The following is a 19,599-nucleotide window of genomic DNA, read 5'->3' as shown; positions in this document are numbered from 1 at the left end:
AGGTAATAAAAATACCTTCTTCATAGGGTTTCTATGTAGATTAGATAAAATAATACACATAAAACATTTAGCACAGTGTCTGGCACTTAGTAATAGCTCAATACAGACATACCTTGAAGACATTGTGGGTTCAGTTTTAGACCACCAAAATAAAACAAATATTGCAATAAAACGAGTCACACAAATTTATGGTTTCCTAGTATATAAAAGTTATATTTACATTATACTGTGGGCTATTAAGTGTGTGATATCATTATGTGTAAAAATGTATGTATCTTAATTTAAAAATACTTTATTGCTAAAAATGCTAATGATCATCTGAGCCTTTAGCAAGTCAAAGACATAATCTTTTTGCTGGTGGAGAGTCTTGCCTTGATGTTGATGGTGGCTGAATGATCAGGGTGGTGGTTGCTAAGAGTTAGGGTAGCTGTGGCAGTTTCTTAAAATTAGACAACAATGAAGTTTGCCACATTGATTGACTCTTTCTTCCACAAAAGATTTCTCTGTAGCATGCACTGCTGCTTGACAGCATTTTACCCACAGTAGAAGTTCTTTCAAAATTGGAATCAATCCTCTCAAACTCTGCTGCTGCTTTATCAACTAAGTTTATGAAATCTTCTAAATCCTTTGTTGCCATTTCAACAATGTTTCCAGCATCTTCTCCAAGAGTAGATTCCATCTAAAGAAATTACTTTCTTTGCTCTTCCATAAGGGATCAACTACTCACCTGCTCAAGTTTTATCATGAGACGACAGCAATTCAGTCACATCTTAGACTCCACTTCCAATTCTAGTTCTCTTGCTATTTCTACCACATCTGTGATTACTTCCTCCCCTGAAGTCTTGAACCCCTCAAAGTCGTGCATGAGAGTTGGAGTCAACTTCTTTCAAGCTGCTGTTAATGTTGACATTTTGAACGCTTCCCATGAATGACAAATAGCTTCCAGATTGGTGAATTTTTACAGAAAGTTTTCAATTCGCCGGATCCATCAGAGGAATCACTATCTATGGCAGCTATAGCCTTACAAAATGTATTTCTTAAATAATAAGACTTGAAAGTTGAAATTACTCTTTCATCCATGGGCTGCAGATGGATGTTGGGTTAACAGGTATGAAAACAATATTAATCTCCTTATACATCAGAATTCTTGGGTGACTAGGTGAATTGTCAGTGAGACATAATATTTTGAAAGACATCTTTTTTCTGAGCAGTGGTTCTTAACAGTGGCTTAAAATATTCAGTAAACCACGCTGTGAACAGATGCGATCATTCAGGCTTTGTTGCTCCATTTCTAGAGCACATGTAAAGTAGGTTTAGAAAAATTCTTTTTTTTCTTTATCAATACTCTGACATAACTTAACTTAATTCTGAAAAGCCCTAGCATTTGTGGAACGGTAAATGAACACTGGCTTCAACGTAAAGTCACCCCTGCATTAGCCCCTAACGAGAGAGTCAGCCTCTCCTTTGAAGCTTTGAAGCCAAGGATTGACTTCTCCTCTCTATCTATGAAGTCCAAATGGCATCTTCTTCCTATACGAGTGTGTTTTGTCTATATTGAAAATCTGTTGTTTAGTATAGTCCCTTTTACTAATGGTCTTAATAGATTTTCTGGATAACTTGCTGCCGCTTCTACATCAGTACTTGCTGCTTCACCTTGTACTTTTATGGTACAAAACAAACTCCTCCTTATACCTCATGATCCAACCTCTGCTAGCTTCAAACTTTTCTTCTGAAGCTTCCTTACCTCTCTCAGCTTTCATAAAATTGAAGGGAGTTAGCGCCTTGCCCTGCATTAGGCTTTGGCTTAAGCGAGTGTTGTAGCTGGTTTAATCTTCTATTCAGACCACTTAAACTTTCTCCATGTTAGCAATAAGGCTGTTTCATTTATGAATTCACTGGAGTGGCACTTTTAGCCTCCCTCAAGAACTTTTCCTTTGCATTTACAACTGGGCTAACTGGTGTAAGAGGCCTAACTTTCAGCCTGTCTCAGCTTTTGGCCTGCCTTCCTCATTAAGCTTAATCATTTCTTGTTTTTGATTTAAAATGAGAGGCATGCGACTCTTCCTTTCACCTGAACACTTACATGTCATTGTAGGGTTACTAATAGGCCTAATTTCAAGATTGTGTTTCCAAAAATAGGGAGGCCCAAGAAGAGGAAGAGAGATGGGGGAATGGCTGATCAGTGGGGTAGTCAGAACACACACACACACGTTTATTGATTAGGTTCACTGTCTTTGGTGGGAGTGGTTCATGGCACTTCAAAACAATTACAATATTAACATCAAAGATCACTGATTAACAGATCACCATAACAGATATAATAATAACTTAAAAGTTTGAAATATTGTGAGAATTATCAAAATATGACACAGAGGCACGAAATGAGCACAGGCTGCTGAAAAATGTTGCCAATATACTCGCTGGATGCAGGGTTGCCACAAACCTTCCATTTGTAAACAAAAACAAAAAACAAAAAAAATCTGTGAAGTGCAATAAAGTGAAGCACAATAAAATGAGGTAAGCCCGTAAATACTAGCTGTTACCCAGAGTGTTAAGATGATGGGATATAGGACTAAATGGCTTTTATTTGAAGATAGTATTTCATAGAAAGTTTTTAAGGAAGAAAAAAAACTTTATTCTTCCCTGTAATATCATTTTTTGGAGTTTTATCTGAATATTTTCCTTTTCCTTCCATAGTGTATTTAATTCATATTCTTGGCAGAATCTCAGCACTGAAACAGTAAGAAGAAAACGGTAGAGAAAGGCAACTAAGTAGAAAATAACTCCTGCTGAAGCTGGACACCCTGTTTTTGCAGGATGACCACTTTTCACCCTTCTTTTCTGCCATCCATTCTTAGAATCGTTACATTAACTGCACATATACTAGCGAAGAAACTCATCAGCAATTACCAAAAACAGTTCTGTTTCTAGTACGGCTCCAGTTTTTAAGATCCCATCTACCTTTGCCAGGGAAATCCCATTAGAAATGTGTTAGGGGAAGACATATTTAAATAGTAATTTCCTAGCAAATGTGGTCAGAACCCAAAATGGCTAATTGAAAGTTTGTGTGATATAAAAAGATAGGCAAGAGATGACATATAATAACTTGAGCATATCAGATGATATTTATGGCTGGAAGGGAAAATTTAGGGCCCTGTGTTAACTTGTTGAAATTCATACTTGGGAGTTTTCAACAAACATCACAAGTTGTTTGTAAAATGACTGTGCCAAGCCGACATTCCTATCAACGATCAAAGGAAGTAAGATTTTTAAATGGTTGGATAACTCAGCAAGGGAGAAAAATTTATCTGAGGTCTCGGGGCCAGAGATCTGTATTCAATTTCAAATTGTTTCTAAGTGTTTAGTATCCTGTGATAAAAGCAAAACTTTGTACAATGTATCCCAAGGACATGAGGGAAAAACTGAACAGTTACTACAGAGCTGTGATTTTGAGATGACTTTGGTCAAATAAAATTCCCACATACTGAAGTTGCTACTATAATTTATTTTTTAGAGGGGGAAGCCCAATCTAGATTTATAAAGTTAGTTCCATAGATCACATGAGCTCTTTCAAATGATCTTCTGTGTATTTCAGTGTCGAATAGAAGAGGAATAATTTAGTGGCAAGCATTTTGGGGTATAGAAACAATACTTGAGACTATTTTCAGAAGTACAGTCTGCAACACAATCAAGTTCAAGAGTTTGGATGACTAAAGTAGATGATTAATCACAAAGAAGTATTTCTTTTGTTTCCACCTTAATATTTACTGATTTATAGACCCAACAGGAAAACAAATGTGGAATTTTTGTTTTCCTTTAAAACAAACAATGGATTCCCTTGAAATACTACATTTTAAAAGCTAAGGAAATCTGGAGGAGAGTGGAAGTTCCTTTCATTCCCTCCTCTGTCCAAACCCTATTCCCACTTTACCAGCATCTAGTAATGAACCACGGTTTTCTTTTAATTAGGCTTCTAACATACCTTCGCATTGATTTTTCACAAACGAAGAATTTCCATACTGAGAAACCTAAATATGAATCTACATGTTTGCTTCAAGAAAATTCAAAACAAATAAACAGAACCTCATGACAAGACATTTTGATAAGAGATGATAGGAAAATTGATTAAAAGCATTGATCTTTCTTTCCTTCTCTTTTTCCTTCCTTCCTTCCTTCCTTCTTTCCTTCCTCGTTTTTCCTCCCTCCCTCCCTCCCTCCCTCCCTCCTTTCTTTCTCTCTCTCTCTCTGTCTCTCTCTCTCTGTCTCTCTTTCTCTCTTTCTCTTTCTTTTTCTTGACAGAGTCTGACTCTGTCACCCAGGATGGAGTGCAATGGCATGACCTCGGCTTACTGCAACCTCCGCCTCCCAGGTTCAACCCATTCTCCTGCCTCAGCCTCTCAAGTAGCTGGAATTACAGGTGCCTACCACCACACCCAGCTAATTTTTTGTATTTTTAGTAGAGATGGGGTTTCACCATGTTGGTCAGGCTGGTCTTGAACTCCTGACCTTGGGTGATCCACCTGCTCTGGCCTCCCAAAGTGGTGGGATTATAGGCATGAGCCACTGCACCCAGCTTAAAAGCATCGATTTTTAATAGAAAATCCTAGAAGAAGAAACGTGTTTGATACTGAAGGCAGAGAACTTAAGAGCCTGAAGGGTTTTCGCAGAGGGTTTTGTTTCTGAGTCTTCCAAAAAGTAGTTACAATGCAACTGTGCAAATTTATAAATTATAAAATTACAAAGTAATTCTGGACCTGCCTATATGGTGTCTGCTAATTTGCCCCTCTATTTAACCTGGCCAGTTTCATGGTCTCTGATGCTGTTGAGACCATGCCTTGTCACCTCTGGGTCCTCCCTTTTCAGTAAGTGACCTCTGAACAAGACATTTCAACTTTATGTATACCCAGGAATTTGGATCTAGTTCTCTGCCCTCAGCAGCACCACACCTCTAGTCCACCCCCTGGGTCCTCAAGCCCAGCCTATATTTACCATATCTTGGCCCCATCCTACAGTACAGAAGATTGAACACAACTTAACGGACCGATTTTCTAGTCACTGTTATCAACCCCAATATTGCAGAAAATATCTGTGGATGTTTATGGATGGTATATGTATTTGTGTGTGAGTATGTATTACATACACATACACACACACATTTATATCCATAAAATCTAAGCTCATTTCAATAGATACAACACATGTCAAGCAAGACTTTAACTCATTTTCTTCCTTCTCTCCTCTTTTCAAAATTTATTTAATTAACAAACTGAGCTACTAGAGAGAAGACATCAGACACAGTCCATGTCTGAACACTCACAGAATTCAGGGTACATATTTGAGTTGGACACTTATCCTATTACAAATCTATGTGCTACAAAGCTTTATGCTATCTGCTATTTTGGTGTTTTATGCTCTCTGCCTAAAGCCTTCAGAAGTGCCTATAATCTCATGACCTTGTCAGTCTATTGCTGTTTTCAGTCTGTCTCCACCCTTGACCTCATTTCCAGCCTGGCTTTCATCACCCTCACATGCATACGAAACTCTCTTACCCTGTTTCCATTCCACTCTGCTGGTCATGCCAATTCCCATCTGCCTGCTTTTTCTGTTCTTTCTTCTGAACTTCAGAAAAGTGCTGATTCAATTCTCTTTAAATGCATACCACCTAACCTCAGTTTAGCAACCTCATTATTCATCTCTTGTTGATTCCAGAGCACAGTTCCTAACACAACGATTCCCAGCATTTTCCATTCTTCTAAGTCCCTCATGCCCACATTCTTTCATTCCTTTTATTTAGCAAATTCTAATTGAGAATCAAAAATATGCTATATACTGTGCTGGGCAGAGGGCATTACAGTAGGGGCAGAACAGAGCCAGTCCCTGCCCTAACAGATCTTGCAGTCTAGCGAGGGAAACTGAGGTAGCCCCTCCCCCTTTCCTGCTTTACTGATAACATTCAATAAAGGGTAAAGCTCTTGATCCCCTTAAGCACCTTTGTCCCATGCCATCTCTCCCTGTCTTCTCTTCAAGTTTCTCTTATTTCCTTCCCAAGAGCTTTCGAATTCATTCCCTTCTTCCTTCTTCCAAGACCTTACTCCTTATGGGCCTAAATTTTTTTTATTCTGAAATAAGTGATACTTATCTTAAACATTTTAAACAGTCTGTATCAAACACAAAACTGTATTTCTACTGTCTTTGATGAAAGAAGTGCTGAGCATATTTGCTAATGTTTTCAAACTCAGAATTGGCATGGTTTCTTTGAGTGTTATCTTATATTTCTTTTCCTTTTGAAATTTGGTTCTGTCCCAAAATAATCAGCAGAGGAGCCAATGGGTTGACATCCTTGGATCTGGTCTAAACATTCTGATTAACAGTTCTTCAGCAGATGTGTCAGCATTACTTCTCTTGAAATGATTTTATGTGGATTGTCTTCCAGGTACTTTTTATTTTGCTGTGAAAAAAAGTCCCACACATCTCTGATTTGGTTTTTCAGTTTTTAATCTTAGCCTCGCTAACAAATGTAAAGAAAAATTATTCTCATTTTCTGGCTTACTAATTTTGAATTGGTAAGGAAGAGTGTTTGAATATCTAGGAATTCTTTAGCAATTACTTCTTCTTCTTCTTTTTTTTTTTCAGACACATTCTCACTCTGTCACCCAGGCTGGAGTGCATAGGCATAATCTTGGCTCACTGCAACCTCTGCCTCCTGAGTTCAAGTGATTCTCATGCCTCAGCCTCCTGAGTAGCTGGGATTACAGGCGTGTGCCACCATGCCCAGCTAATTTTTGTATTTTTAGTAGAGATAGGGTTTCACCATGTTGGCCAGGCTGATCTCAAACTCTCGATTCAAGTGATGTGCCCACCTCAGCCTCCCAAAGTGTTGGGATTACAGGCGTGAGGCACTGTGGCCGGCCACAATTACTTCTTATATGCTACTTACTGCATCAGTTCTTGAAAAACTCTCTCCTATAGGTGATGTCATCTATGACTTCATTGTGGTCATAACCTGGGAAATCCTGAGTGGATGGTCCCTCAGTTCCAGTGTCTTATTTTTCAGAAAGAGGGTGTTAGAAATTTCCCTTTAGGAAAACATCTGGTTCCTCTTTTGAAAATAACACAAAAAGGGCATCACACAAAACAAGTTTGGAAAGGTGATGAGAGCATCATGGATGTTCTGCTTCACCATTGTTCTTCAAGGCACCATTTCTTCTCCAGGGACTCAGAATATGTGAGCAAGAAGCACAAATATATCATTTCTTTATTGCTGTTGACACAATCTGACAGCTATTGCAGAGATTTGTGAGAAAACTGAGAAATAAATCCTAGCAAACAGGTAGGCTCTTCAAGTGTTTGAGTTAAGAGTCTCGCATTATGATGAGTCTGAGAACTCAGTTCTTTTATAAGAGTAGCTGTCTTTGCTCTTGCATGCATGCATTATGAGAGGCGAGATGAAAGGGCAGGTGGTATGTCCATCCCCCCACTCTCCACCCACTCCTCGCACAATGCACCTCCCTTTCTTTGAGTCAGGGAAGACTCTACCTTCTGCCACACCCTCAGTGTCCCAGTTGCCCATTCTCCTTAATTATCATAATTGGCACTTTCCCAGAGCCTCAAGGTACTTAGGACCTCGTGGCAGTGTTGGGGCTGAGACTCATTGAGTGAAAAGATCTAGCCTCTGCCAGGGAGAAGTCAGTAGTGGAAATTATCAAATCCAAGAGACAAGGTGAACTTTAGTTCATTGTGTGGTCTGTCTACATGCACAGGATCTAGTCTAAGGGGCCTGGGACGGAAAGCAGGGGAGGACTTCTAGGCGTTAATGTTTTTGTTTATTGTTTGTCTGTTTTTGAGACAGAGTCTCACTCTGTTGCCCAGGCTGGAGTGCAGTGGCACAATCTCGGCTCACTGCAACCTCCGCCTCCTGGGTTCAAGCGATTCTCCTGCCTCAGCTCCCTGTGTAGCTGGGATTACAGGCACGTGCCACCACACCCAGCTAAATTTTGCATTTTTAGTAGAGACGGGGTTTCACCATGTTGGTCAGGCTGGTCTCGAACTCCTGACCTCATGATCCAACCCCTCTTGGCCTCCCGAAGTGCTGACATTACAGGAGTGAGACACCAAGCCTGGCCTGCTTTAACGTTTTAAGACAGCAAGTGGTTGTGCAAATCTTAGATCAAGGAGAGAGGAAGCAGGTTATAGCCTTGTGCAAAGGGTCTTCTATAAACCAGGTGAAGAGGTCATGAGGGAATCAGGACCCCCAGACAACACAGCTAGAGTGCGAAGGGTTTCAGTTCCACTAAGGATATGGGGGTGGATCTAGGAATCTGGGACTTGGGCAGAAGGTTTATCAGTTTGGCTACACGGTGATCACTCTTCTCCAAAGCATAGGCCAGATGTGACTAATTCCAGGTGCCTCCAGAGCTGTCCTGGCTGCTACCCTTTAATTTAATATAGGAGAGGGAGAGGGGTGGTGCAGCTTACAGACACCAAAAGTGTTCATTCATCCAGAACTGCTGGCACAAAGCAAAAGTGGGTGCAAAGGTTGGCAGTGGCTGATTTGAAACCACAGGTCAAAGTTCATCTCACACATGCACATATACACACCCACACGTACACAAACACATACATTAGGACGTTCTATTCTTTTGGCTCAAAAAATACCACCTACATAATTACAAAAGGCCTGACTTGGCAGCCACTCGTAAGGAAAAAAAAAGACTTGGGGATTTTAATGGTCATAAGCTCAAAATGAGTGAGTTGTGATACAGTGCTGAAAAAAAAACAAAAAAACAAAAAACAAACAAAAAAAAACAGTGAATCTTAGGTTGCATTAGCAAAGTATGTATAGTATCCAGATAAAGGAAGCCAGTGGCCCCACTGAACTCAGCAATGGCCAGGCCTCATCTGGAGGCTTATATTTAAGCACGTTTTAAAGAGAGACACATGCAAACTAGCATGACTCCAAAGACAGACGACTAGGTTAAGAGAAGTCTGGAAACCATGTCACCTGATATGTGGTCAAAAGAACTGGTTGTACTTGGCTAAGAGAGAAAAGACTGGAGCAGAAATGAAGTGTCTTCCAACACTTAAAGGATTGCCTGATGAAAGAAGGAGTAGCCTCATGGTTTGTTAATCCAGAGGGCAAACTGAGTACTAGATTTCAGTCAATGAAAAGCAGACATTTTAAAGAATCAGACCCATACAACAATAAAATTAAATATTTTCTCATGCATCCCATACATTTGCACAAATGAAAAAAATTAAATACTTTCCAAAATCATGAACTATCTATTACTGAATATGTTCAAGTAGAGCTTAAATGGTCATGTAAGGGATCCTAATTTGTTTTTTTGTGACGGAGGCAGTGGGAGGAGGCTTATAGGAGAGGTGGGGGAAGTTGGATTAGAGGGCTGCCAGGATGCTTCTTAGCTCTTAGAGTTCATAATTATTCTCTATCGGCAACGTTTCCATCCAAACACCATCCCTTCCATTTCTTCCAGTTTACTTCCACAATCTCCCCAACCTTCTCTAGCATCTTAACTTTTTCTCCCTCCAAAGGCTCTTTCCAATTTTTGTTAAGGAAGGGAACAACTGTCATTTGATCTTGTTTTTTCCCATAGTGGACTGTTATTATTTTTATTATTTTCAACTGTTCAGCATCTTTGTGTTTGGAAACAGCATCCTGATTTATTTGGGGACCCATCCCTCCCTCACTCTTGGTTCATAATATTAAAGTCATGCCCTGTAAGGGTTATGATCTTTGCCCGGCTTACCAGTGTTTGGCATAGTGACTATTTTAGGGATGGGCATGTGACACAGTTGTCCAATATGAGTTAGTGATGAGATTTTTACTGGACCTATTAGGAACTGTTGGGGACACTTATGTGTTAATTGCAAAGCTGGAGTTACCAGAAGCCAACACGTGTAAAGAGTCTGCAAGAGAATAAAGCCAACACAGAAAAGTGGGTGTTAGGGAGGGTGGAGAAAGAGAAAGAATATCCTGATAATATTGTTGAGTCTCTGGACTTTCCAGTTACCCAAGGCAATAAATTACCTATTTTATTTAGCCGTCCATCTCTTGAAGCCAAAGAAGTCTGAATAATATGTTTGTCCTTTCAGTTTCTAACTTCTCTCCTTCTCTCTCCTTCCCATGGCTTCTAAGGCCTATGAAAACTTGGCCCTGCCCACCTCTCCAACTTCATCTCTCTCCATAACCCTCTTGAGACTCTTGCTGTGTATATAGCATTAATGTGAAAAGTGCAGACTGGCTCCAAGGCTCTGAGCTGGTGTTTCTGAAATCTGACTCCCTTGTAACATTTTTGCAGGGAATCTTCTTTTCCCTTCTAAACGCTTTTTGTCTCTGAGTCTTCCTTTCACATTGATCTGTCCATTTCTGTCTATGACTTCTCCACTTTTCTACTCTTTAGGTTAGAATCCTAATCTACTATCTAACATATTTATTAAGCACATCCCATATGGTTCAGGTGCTGGGCAATTCAATAAGAAAGACAACATTCACAGCCCAATCATCTTGGGCTTAAAGGGAAGAACACTCGACACAGCTGTATTTGAATCACAGTTTGGAGGGAATCCAAGTGGCCGTCCTTTTGAACCTTGATTTCACATAACGTAGAAAAGCCATCATCCTCTTGAGATTTTCCCAGTACAACTCCTTTCAAGACATCTTATTTAGAATAGAAAAACAGATATAGGCCAGGTATGGTGGCTCATGCCTGTAATCCCAGTACTTTGGTAGGCCAAGGTGGGAAGATTGCTTGAGCCCAGGAGTTTGGGACCAGCCTGGACAACATGGTGAAACTCCATCTCTACAAAATATAAAAAAAAAGTAGCTGGGCATGGTGGCGTGCACCAGTAGTCCCAGCTACTCGGGAGGCTGAGGCAGGAGGTCTGCTTGAGCCCAGGATGTCAAAGCTGCAGTGAGTCATGATAGTGCCAGTGCAGTCCAGCCTGGGTCACAGAGAGAGACCCTGTCTCAATAAACAAAACAAAACAAAAACCAGATGTATGGCGCAAAATTTGAAAGGAATAAAAGGGTAGAGTGAAAGTCTCTTTTTTAATTCTATTCTTTAATTTCTACCTCTTCAGTGCCTCTCCTGCAGACGACTATTATCAGTTTCATATGTATTGATCAAAAGCAAGTCTGTGCACATACAAATAAATCTATATGTATGCTCCCCAGCCCTATCTACCTCTCTTACACAGTACTAACCTTTGTACCCTGCTTTTTTACTCAAGAATATATCTTGGAGAATTTCTATTAATATATCAGTACCTACAAACCCACACTGTTCTTTTTAATGGCTGCATGATATTTAACTTTATAGATACACCATATATTACCTAAATAATTTCCTATTGGTATACCTTATGTTGTTTCCAATATTATGCTCCTACAAACACACTTGCAAGGATTATCTGGGTTATATATTATTTTACACATATTGTGAATTATCTGTAGGATAAATTCCTAAAAGTGGAATTGCTGGGTTAAAGGATGTGTCCACTTTCCACATTGATAACTGACTGGGTTTGGCTCTGTGTCCCCATCCAAATCTCATCTCGAATTGTAATCCCCATAACCCCCAAGTGTCGAGGAAGAGATGTGGTGGGAAGTGATTGGGTCATGGGAGAAGTTTCCTCCCTTTTCTTCTCATGATAATGAGTTCATTCTCACGTGATCTGATGATTTTATAAGCGTCTGGTATTTCCCCTGTTTGCACTTCTTTCTCTCCTGCCGCCTTGTGAAGAAGGTGCCTGCTTCTCTTTCCACCGTGATTGTAAGTTTCCTGAGGCCTCCTCGGCCATGCAGAACTGTGAGTCAATTAAACCTCTTTCCTTTATAAATTACTCAGTTTCAGGGAAGTTCTTTATAGCAGTGTGAAAACAGACTAATACAATATCTATTGTCCAATTATCCTACAAGTGATCACATAAATCACATTGATAAGACAACTGGTCTTATCAGCAATGTATGCATTGCCTATTTTCCAACATCCTCTTTAACAAAGTATATTATTAAACATTTTGGTCTTTGCAAATCTGTTAAAATGTTATCTCATTATCATTTTAACTTGCACACTTAATTGTGAGTGAAGTTGATTATCCTTTTTGTTCTTTAAAACCCATTCGTATTTCCTTTTCTAGAACCATTTGTTCATATCCTTTGCCCATTTTCCTATTAGGTTGTTGACCATTGTTGATTGGTACTTGCTGTTTATATTTTATGGAAATTAGCCTCTTTTCTATCATACATGTTTCAATTTTTTTCTATATTGCTGTTTAATCTTTCATTTTGTTTATGGGTTCTCTTTTTGCTTTGTCTTATTTACATTTGCCAAGAACATGACAACTTTAACTGTTCTGTTTTTCACCCAATATATTGCTAACTCTTAAAATTTGTTTCTTCTTACTATTTCTGGTATGGAAAAAGAAAAAAGAACAAACCTAGGCTCTTCCCTCATAAATGGAGTGGGTTAACATGGAGTGGGTTTGTCACAAAAGTATGTTTGGTCCTGCCTTGCTCCTCCTCTTGTCCCATGTGATGCTTTCTGCCATGTATGACGTAGCAAGATGGCCCTCATCAGATGTGCCCACTCAACCTTGGACTTCCCAGATCCAGAACCATGAGCCAAATACACTTCTACTATTTAACAATTACTCAGTCTGAGGTATTATATTATAGCAGCACAAAGTGGACTAAGACAGCTGTTGTCTTATAAGTAAATCACAGTGCATCTACACCAAGGAAGGTCACATAGCTACAAAAACAAAGCTTAAAGCTATTAATGACATAAGCAAATGTTCACACTATTATATTAGAGGCAAGATTCAAAATTGCTTATACAGTGAGATCAGTACTATATAAAAGTATATTAAAATCAGAAAGAAATATGTCAAAGCACAGTTACCTGTGTTTAGAGATCATGCATCATATTTTTCTGGTTCCTTTTACTTTTCTGTGTGTTGCCTGGGCAACATAACAAGAGCCCACCTCTAAAAATTTTTTTAAAACAATAGCTGGGCATGATGGTGTCTCCTGTAGTCCTAGCTACTTAGGAGGCTGAAGTGGGAGGATCACTTGAGCCCAGGAGTTCAATGGTGTAGCCAGCTATGATTATACCACTGCACTCCAGCCTGGGCAATAGAGTGAGACCCTGTCTGTAAACAATAACAACAAAAACCTGAAACACATTGTCTATCTTTATTTATGACCTCATAATGACTCCCTGTTCCCTAATGCATGATGTTTAAATTATTCAGGCTAGTACCCCGGTCTTCTAAATTTGGTTCCGCTCTACCTAAATTATCCTAGTGTATTTGCTACTACCGCCCACTAAACATCCTCCATCCTAGTTGGACTGGTCTGTCGCTGTTTGTGCCCACATCATGCCTTTTCTTGATTTTGCTCATTCTGTTCACTGTGCTTGTAATGCACTTCCTCATGCTCCCTTTGTGCCCAAATCCTTCTCATCTTCAGGAGGTTCCACCTCCTCCATCTTGACTTTCACTTTGCCCTTCACTAAACTCTCAGAGCATGTTCTTTTAATCATAGCCACAACATAATGCTTCATGGTTCTGCCACCATTTCTTGTGTGCTAATTTTGACTCTTCAACTGTTTTGAAAGCTCTGTGAAGGCAGGCAATATTAATCATAATCTTCTTTTCACCCTCTGCTCAGTTTCCACACATTGCTGAGGAGAGGGTAAGGCTTGGTAAACTGCTGACAAGGCTGATATGATGACCAAGTTCTTGGGCAATGTCTTCTTTTCTCCTTTCCTCTGTTCTTACCTGATAGCCTCTCTTCTGAGTAGTGCTCAGTAGCAGAGGCAAATTAGTTGAAGCCCTAGAACATTGGGGTTCTGAGCCCTGGCTGCAGATTATAAGCATATGGGGAGCTTTAAAAAAATATGACTGCTCGCCTTCTCCCTTTCCTGTGCCCCACCTCTGAGCTCCAGAATTGTATTGGTCTAAGACGGGACCAGCATTGGTATGTTTTCTAAAGCTCCCTTGTTGATTCTAATGGTTTCATCAAGTTCCACTCCTTTCAAGACCCAGCCCCATTGGCGTGCACCCATTCAGCACTTTCCTGTCTTGTTTCCAGGCAGGAAGTCATCCTAGAACTGGCCAGAGACTCCAAAGAGACGGACTTTAGATAAGTCCTTTGACATCAGCTATAGCCTTTGTTGTATTTCAAAGGTGTTTACCTTCAAACTGACAACTGTCTGCACTGGGGCCTGCTCTGAAGGTTGCCTTTCAGTCTAGGCACCAAGATAAGCTAATGGATAGATAGACCAGCAATAGGGTTAAAATAAGCTCAGATCTCCCCAAACAATACCCTGTTGTTATACAGTTAAGCAATCCGATTGAAGTAATTTGTTTTAATTGGATATGCAATACACAATTTTTATGACAGAGCTAGAACACTGTGTCAAGGAAAAGTAATTATGTATGTACAAATAGGAAAACCTCAATAATTGTCAACCATTATAAAAACTCTACTAATATGTTAGTATGTAGCTCCCCTATTTATAAGAACAACAAAACAACAACAACAGCAATAATAATAATAGTTAACAATTTTTAACACTTAATCTAAACCAGGTACCCATCCTAAATTTTTTTTTTTTTTTTTTGAGACGGAGTCTCACTCTGTCACCCGGGCTGGAGTGCAGTGGCCAGATCCCAGCTCACTGCAACCTCCGCCTCCCAGGTTTACGCCATTCTCCTGCCTCAGCCTCCCGAGTAGCTGGGACTACAGGCGCCCGCCACCTCGCCCGGCTAGTTTTTTATATTTTTTTTAGTAGAGACGGGGTTTCACCGTGTCAGCCAGGGTGGTCTCGATCTCCTGACCTCATGATCCGCCCGTTTCGGCCTCCCAAAGTGCTGGGATTACAGGCTTGAGCCACCGTGCCCGGCTCATCCTAAATGTTTAATTTGGATTTTTCTAATTTAAAGTGCCAACCCTGTGAAAGATGTACTATTATTATCCTCATTTTATCGATGAGGAAATTGAGGCGCTGTATTACAAAAGAATTTGCTTTGCTAGCTGATAAATGGCAGAGCCAAGATTAGAAAATGTTCAGAGATATGTACTCAACAACTTCCTAGTTTCTATTTCAAAGGAAAATGAGATTAAATTGAGAAAAAAGAAACCCAAGCTGTCCCAAATATGAATACATATTAAATACCTTTTATTATTTTTACTTTAATAATTTTTAATGGAAATTACTCCAAAATCTTCTATACACATCACTGCTTCCTTAAATAGAAGAAACTGAACACAATTTAACCTTTTCTTAAAGATTTCATGTTACTGTCATAGACTTTGATTATCTGAGGAGGCTAGATGGAGCCTGATTCTTTGGGGCTTTTTAGGGTTTGAAGAGTTGGATCACTCTTACCCAGTGCACTGGACAGTGACAGTGGCCACCTGTTCCTAGGTGCTTTCTAAAGGTGACTGCTCTGCCCACAGTCCCTGCGGAGGCGCCAGCCCTAGAGAGCAGTGCTCTGGTCTTAGTGGGCCAGGCTGCCCCTCAGCCACAGCTGATTGGGCAAAGAGCTATCCTATAGGCTGGACGCTTTCTATACTATGAACGAATGGGACAAGTTTAGCCAAAAATGGGTGAGATGGTCCAGATTCTCCCTTTGGAGAATTTGAGTGACTGGTTAGCAATGGGAGCTAAAGGGATATACCGTACAGAGAGAGTCCATGGCCTAGAACAAGCAAAACTGGTAAGAAACCAGATATTACGACGAGCAGAAGCTGTGGGGTAGAGAAGAAATGCAGGGCATGGGTCTTACACTCAGACGCCCTTGGCAGTCAGGCAGGCAGTGCCAAGGAGAGAAGAGGGCGCGGCGAAGGTGATCCCGCACGTAAAGATTCCGGGACTGCCAAGCACATGCCACGCCCAGAGACTTCGGGATTCTTAACAATGCAAAGGCGTCATGCTGGCCAAACACAATGAATCTGCAGGCTGAAATAGGTCAGGAGCTGCCAGTTTGCAAATTCCAAAGAAAGGACGAGGAAGTCAGTTAGGGGCAAGTCCAGAAACTCAACGACACTGACAAGCACAGAGGCCAAGGGAGAGCAGATTCACAAAAATAACTCATCGCTGAGGTGAACTCCCGATGCTGAAGTCCTGAGGTAACCTTGGATTCCTGATGACGCCCTGGCTCCAGTCTTCATGAGGCTTCTGGCTCTCGAAGCTCCTGTTCTTCCAGAGGCTTGGTGATTTGGCCTCTCCTGGGTTCCCACGAGGCCTTTTGGGGCTGAGATCCCTGTTTTCTTCATTCCTTATAACTCCTTCCCCTAATATTAGATGTAACTTGAGCTGTTCCTCGGAACCAAAAGAGCCTAACGAAAACACTCTAAATGGCCCCAGATTGCTTTTTTTTTTTCTTCATTGGAATTATTGTACTCCTATTTATAGTTTTTCTGTTTCCTCCTTTGCTGCTAGGCTGTCAACTGTCATTTTTTATTGCTGTAGTGTGCTTGCTTCTCCTGGCCGTTGTCTCTGTTAATAAAGCTACTCATAGACTTGGACACTAGATCTGGAAGCTTGATGGAATTAAAAAATTAAAAGTAAACAAGCAATAAAACAAGGATGAATTTTATAGGATGTAAGTTAAATCTCAATACAGTTGTTATACAAATTTAAAGAGTAATAAAAGATTTTTAGTATCACAAGAGCTTTCGTATATAGTATTTTGAAAATGCAATTTGCCTATTCAGATGCATTTCTTGTTTACTTTTTTACTTTTGGCTCTAGTCCAGTTGGTGCATATCTTACTAAAGTAACCTCTGGTTCTGAGGAATCAAAACATACTGGAGCCAGCACAAGTAAAGGGAAGGAGATTTATTTTAAGGTATTATACAGAACCCAGCTGAAGAAAGCATGTATGATTAGGCAGCTTCTCTCCCTCTTTCTATTCCTCCATTTGCTTGGTTTTCCAGTCTCTTTGTCCTTGTTTCACATCTGCTCCATTTTCCTTTTTGCAAACTAGTTATTCTGCATCTCTGTAAGTTTTTAAAGTTTCTTTTCCCTTATAACACTGGCTTGCATATGGCTTTGAGCTACCATGCTGCCAGTTTTGACAACTCTTTATGACCTTGCATCTTTAGTGTCAACACCATCCACTTCAGCTTCTGTGTCTCTCAGAATATGATTTACTCAGTTTGGGCCAAGTGACTGCCCCTAGTCAAATTAGCTGGTCAGAGAGCAGAGCACAGCCCCTATTTTTTAGAATGTCCTTCCAGTCTGCAGGCAGATAGTCTCTCTAAGGAGATTTTGGCAGGGGTGACATGACTGGCATTTTGACCTGGGTGGAATTTCTGAATTTCTGAGCTGTGATAATAATGTGTTATTACATATTTACTTTTCCTCTTCTTTTTTGCTCTTTATTTAGCACTTAAAGTCCTACTAACAATAAACAAATTGTTCGTTGGTGATATTACCTATCAGTACCTGGAGTTAGATTATCTAATCTAGTAAATAATTGCTATATTGGTCTTTATTTATGTAAAACTACAAAAATGTTAAAGACAATTCTTCCCTTCAACTCTTTTCTGTCATTTCTCAAGACTCTACTACTAAATTATACTTGTAAAACTAGTCTTGTGGTTTGGTTTGTTTTTTTGAGACAGAATATCACTCTGTCGCCCAGGCTGGAGTGCAGTAACACCATCTCAGCTCACTGCAACCTCCACCTTCCGGGTTCAAGCAATTCTCCTGCCTCGGTCTCCCAAGTAGCTGGGACCACAGGCGCCCACTACCACCGCAGCTACTTTTTTGTATTTTAAGTAGAGATGAGGTTTCTCCATATTGGCCAGGCTGGTCTTGAACTCCTGGCCTTAAGTGGTCCCCCTAACCTCGGCCTCCCAAAGTGCTGGGATTACAGGCTTGAGCCACCGCGCCCGGCTGCGAGATTTAATTTTTAACAACATAACTAAACGTTTTTGATGTTTTGTAAAATCAATTTAAACTCCACATTTCATCTACACAGGGATGCTTTCCTGATCAAAAATTCTTCAGGAATGTAGGGGTGATTTGAGAATTTGTCTAAAATCACTACTTTCTATCATACTTTCTTCTCTTCACAGAAGTATGAAATAATTACAAGTCAACCACAGGTGAAAGAGTTTATTAGTAGTTTTTCAAAAGGTGCCAGGTATTAGAGAAAACATTTCCTCTAAGCCAAAACCAGAAAAGTTATATTTAAAAAACAACAAAATACAAAGTAAATGTTTCTCCATTTTTATTCTAGCGTTTGAATGGTACTAAACAGTTTACAAAACATTTTCTTTCACATGGTTAAACTTAATAATCAAAATAATGTTCTGGCCAGGTGCAGTGACTCATGCCTATAATTCCAGCACTTTGGGAGGCCAAGACAGGAGGATCACTTGAGCTCAGGAGTTCAAGACCAGCCTGGCCAATATGATGAAACCCTATCTCTTAAAAAGAAAAAAAACCAAAAAAACAAAACCTGGTGTGGTGGCACATGCCTGTAGTCCTAGCCACTCAGGAGGCTAAGGCTAAGAATCACTGGAGCCCAAAAGGTTAAGGCTGCAGTGAGCTGTGATTGCACCACTGCCCTCCAGGCTGAGCAACAGAGCAAGAGCCTGTCTCAAAATAATAACAGTTAATAATAATAATGTTCTGAGGTTGGTAATATCATTTTGTAGCTGGAAAACAGGCTTAGAGAGGTTACGTGACTTGTTCAGGGTCATAGTGCCATGTGCACCAGCTAAAAACTAAAGTGGTCTTACTCTAAATCTTAATGGGGTTTGAATGGTACTTACTCTCCCTTTTTCCTATCCTTAAAATAAATTTGGGAGGTGGAGGCAGGGCATTAGTTAAGTGCTGTATCTTAGGGTTATCAAAGCCTGCAAATTCTCAGTACAAACTTTCAGTGTAATCTTGATTTGTTTCTCTAACCTCAAGACCCATACATATTATGATATAACAAAATGACTGCCTAATTATTTAGATAAATTGAGGGTCACCACAGCCTAACGCAATGTTTGAATCTGCCCCCTTGCAGTTGAAATCATATACACCATTTTAATTCAGTGTATCCTTTTCTAACCCTTTCTAAATTTGTCAGGCATATAACTCTATAGAGATTAAAATAATGTAAAATGTAAATCGCTAATGAAACCATTCTTGGAAGGAATAACTTTTACTGCTATCTAAAGTAGGCAAATTAGTCCCCTAAGTGAGACTGTGATTGTGTGGTTGTGGTGGTTAGGATGTTAGCCTACTTAAAAGCAGAGGAGATAGATGCATTTGCTATTTATATGTAAATAGATACAACTAACTACCCAAAGTGTTATTCCATCACTAAAGTAGGCAACTAGAGCTTCTACTTAGAAACCCCTTCTTACTAGTTCAAGTTACTATATGTTTCCAAAAGGAATACAATGATTTAGGGTTTTAAAAAACTTATTATTTTACTTTAAGTTCTGGGATACACGTGTAAGACGTGCAGGTTTGTTACATAGGTATACACGTGCCATGGTGGTTTGCTGCAGCCATCAACCCGTCATCTACATTAGGTATTTCTCCTAATGCTATCCCTCCC

General features: G+C 40.0%; 1 protein-coding gene across 2 annotated transcripts in view; it reads right to left on the bottom strand.

Moving 5' to 3' along the window:
* The window catches only part of RNF19A (ring finger protein 19A, RBR E3 ubiquitin protein ligase), a 79,776-nt gene extending 63,898 nt beyond the window's left edge, over positions 1-15,878 (bottom strand). The window contains exon 1 of one of the 2 annotated variants that reach the window (XM_011931655.1): positions 15,767-15,878. The gene's annotated coding sequence lies outside the window, so the exon portion shown is untranslated. The remainder of the gene's footprint in view (positions 1-15,766) is intronic. The other variant, XM_011931666.1, reaches the window with a different exon arrangement.
* Between the last annotated feature and the right edge of the window lie 3,721 nt (positions 15,879-19,599).

Source organism: Colobus angolensis, unplaced genomic scaffold (genome assembly GCF_000951035.1).
Source record: "Colobus angolensis palliatus isolate OR3802 unplaced genomic scaffold, Cang.pa_1.0 Scaffold121, whole genome shotgun sequence".
Lineage (NCBI taxonomy): Eukaryota > Metazoa > Chordata > Mammalia > Primates > Cercopithecidae > Colobus > Colobus angolensis.
Note: the sequence above shows the minus strand (reverse complement) of the source record. Positions and strands in the feature narration are given on the sequence as shown.